At 37.5% G+C, this 3,504-nt stretch overlaps 1 protein-coding gene across 3 annotated transcripts in view; it reads left to right on the top strand.

Annotated features, from left to right (window-relative positions):
• The window catches only part of LOC106869269 (NEDD4-binding protein 2), a 49,429-nt gene that overhangs the window by 20,174 nt on the left and 25,751 nt on the right, over positions 1 to 3,504 (top strand). Inside the window, exon 1 of one of the 3 annotated variants that reach the window (XM_052972312.1) lies at positions 276 to 294. The exons of the other annotated variants lie outside the window; for them this stretch is intronic. The gene's annotated coding sequence lies outside the window, so the exon portion shown is untranslated. Of the gene's footprint in view, positions 1 to 275; positions 295 to 3,504 lie in introns of those variants that run through there. 3 annotated transcript variants of the gene reach the window in all.

Below are 3,504 nucleotides of genomic sequence, written 5' to 3'. Positions count from 1 at the left end.
TATATATATATATATATATATATATATATAAATATATTTAAATTTCAATAATAGGACAAATTCTTTTACAAGAATTTATCAAGTATATATATATATATATATACATATATATATATATATCATCATCATCATCATCATGATACATATATGTGTGTTGAAACACCTCTGAATGTAGCACAGCTCTGCTCAATTACATTTGACCTTGGGCTGACACTGCACAACGATCAATGTTTGGATGACATTTTGTTTTGTCTAGTCAATCAGAATACAACAACATCAACAAAAAACAATAAGGTTTGTCTTTGAGTTTCTGTCTAACCTAATTTTTATTTTATTTTTATTTCATAATCACTGTTTGTGAACTTTAATGTCATTATATTTCTGGACGCCGCCAGTGATAAGGAAAAATCTGTAACACAACAGGTTTTGTTTGAAGTGTGTTGGTGTCGTATTTGCTTTGTATTGTTGTTTACATTTTTTTTTATGTTAGTTGCTGTATAGTAAGAAGCTTGCTTCCCAACCACATGGTTCTGGGTTCAGTCCCACTGCATGGCACCTTGGGCAAGTGTCTTCTTCTATAGCCTTGGGCAGACCAAAGCATTGTGAGTAGATTAGGTCGACAGAGCCCGGATGAAGCCGACCGCGGGTGCAGATCTCTCCCTCTCTCTCTCTCTCATTGTTAGCAGCATGTAATGTTCGCTTTCCATGCTGACTTTATTTGGACAGTTTCACAAGAGTTGCTAAGTCTGGAAGCCACACCAAGTTCCTTTGTCTCTTCTGGCATGGTTTCTACACCTGGATGCCCTTCCTAACACCAACCACTTTACAGAGTGCTCGGGGTGCTTTTTATATGGCACCAGCACCAAGAGGGTCGCCAAACACCTTTGCAAGATAAAACCCCCTCAATTGGCTTCTTTCAGTTGCTGTGTACCAAACCCCGACCCACATGACTTTGTCCGACCTTCCACTACAGCAGAAGATATTTGCTTAAGGTACTGTGCTTTTAGATTGAACCTGAAACTATGGGGTTGGAAAATAAACTTGTTAACCACACAGCCATGTGTATATATATGATGTGTGTGTGTGTGTGTGTTGACATACTGAAACTACACTTGTCATTTTCAGAGTTGAAAAATGTTATGACATTTACATTCCTAATTGACCTTATAACCAGTGGTCACTCTACACTTTAGATGACCGGCAGAATAAAGAAAAACAACCCTTTATTTAACCCCTTAGCTTTCAGATTAGTCTCTTAAATGTCATGTTTGTTTATTTCCATAATTTTGAATTAATCATGCATTATCTCATAGCTTAAAGATTTCCCTGATGTGATTGTTTGTTTTAGAATGACATTGTAGGTAGCTGTGAGAGGCCAGATCTGGCTGATTTGAACATACAACCTATAGAAATGTTGGTGCCTGATACAACTAGTTTAAATGCTAAATGGTTAAAAAAAAACCCCAAAAAACCAGGCAAGAGTTGATCAGAAGAAAGGTATTGTGCAGTAAAATAATGCCTCATAGTCCCTTTTCAATCCATGCTCACATGGAAAATCTTAATCATCAAAATTTAATGTCCACTTTTCCATGCTTGCATGGGTCAGACGGAATTTGCTGAGGCAAATTTTCTACAGCTGGATGGCTTTCCCATCGTTTGCCCTCACCTGTTTCCAAGCAGGATAATATCTCCACATGGCTAAACTTGTTCTTCATGGAAGGCTGGCAATTGATAACATCACTTGTATGAAAATGATGCTCTTTTATAACCATCATGTGATGTCTAGACAAGGCTACAGACAGGCACACATACGCATCCACACACATATTTTACATACACACATTAGTATTATTGTTAGTTCATCTGTTGTTGTCAATGATGATCAAGGACATTGCATGAGAGAAGAAGACCCAGGCATGATGTGTCTGGCTGTGGTTGCTCAGTCCGATGCATGCTTATAAGGTTCTGTCACAAGGTGTTCTTTACTGGGAATGAAGGCGAGGAGTTAGCTCTGGTCTTGTGCAATTCATGCTTTCTTTGTGCACCTGCAATGCTGTTCTGTTCGTAGGAGGTGGCACCTCCATTGGTGCAGATTTGCCCCAGGCAGGGCAATCTTGCTCTTGCATTTCCCAACTGTGACATTTGATCTCAAAACTCTTCAGTGAAGCTTTGAGTGTATCCTTGAAACAACCCATTTTCTCTCCACTTTGCCAGAGCTGGCCCTCCACCAGTTTATATGCATATTAATGTGTGCATACTTGTGTGTATGTGTATGTATATTTATTTATTTATGTATGCTTGTGTACATGTTATCATCATCATTTAATGTCCATTGTCCATGGGTTGGACAGTTTGACCAGAGCTGGTAAACTGAGGGGCTGCACCAGACTCCAGTCTGTTGTGGCATGGTTTCTACAGCTGGATGCCCTTCCTAACACCAACCAATCTGAGAGTGTAGTAGGTGTTTTTACATGCCTTTGGCACAGGTTCCAGTATCTGCCACGACTACAATTTCACTTGGCTTCATGGGTCTTCTTCTCAAGCACAGCGTATTGCCAAAGGTCAGGTCTCGCTCATTTCTCATTGACTCTGTGAGTTTATGTATGATTTATATATGTAACAGTGAGTGTGTTAGACTTTTATGAGTGTTACAACAGTAATAGCGCTGACAGCAGATTTACCATTCTCTAGCCCTAAAGAATTGAAACTGGCCATATCTAGCCCAAATATCCTACCTGTTTTATGTTCAAACTGGGTAGATCTGACCTTTCACACCTACCCTACAATGTCATTCTAAGTATAAACAGTCACATCATCAAAATTTAAGGTTATGAGATAATGCATGATTTAATTCAAAACAATGTGAATAGATAAGCATTACATTTGACAGAGTAATCTGAATGTTAAGGTTTTGAATATGAAAAATCCTCTCAAATACATACCAGTAATATACTAGTAATCTGGACTCTATATTGATCTTACCAACCTTGCTGTCGATTGGTTGATTGTTGTCTGCAGATATTTCTTTTACTTGTGATTGGTCTGAAAAGAGACACTCAAATGTATTTAAATATTAACAACTGAAAGAGTTGGTTGTTTAAAGAACTGTTATATTGAACAAGGTCAGATCAATTTCAGATAAAAAGCAAGCAACAAATCCTGAATAGATTACATAGAAATGATAATGAATAGCGGCAAAGTTGAAAACTGACACAGAATCAAACTTAACACACACACATATATATATATATATATATATATATATATATATATATACGTGTACAAACGCACAGACACATGCACACACGTACACATAAATTCATACATCCAGATATGCATGTGAGTGTATGTGTTGATATGTCTTTGTATGTATGTATGTGAGTGTTTGATATACATGTGTGTGTGTCTGTCTGGATATGGAAAGCGGGCGTTAAATGATGATATGTATGTGTGTGTGGATGTATATATATGTATGTGTCTATCTCTGTCTGTATGTGTCTATAT

Source organism: Octopus bimaculoides, chromosome 13 (assembly GCF_001194135.2).
Source record: "Octopus bimaculoides isolate UCB-OBI-ISO-001 chromosome 13, ASM119413v2, whole genome shotgun sequence".
Taxonomy (NCBI): domain Eukaryota; kingdom Metazoa; phylum Mollusca; class Cephalopoda; order Octopoda; family Octopodidae; genus Octopus; species Octopus bimaculoides.
This window is presented reverse-complemented; position numbering and strand designations above follow the sequence as displayed.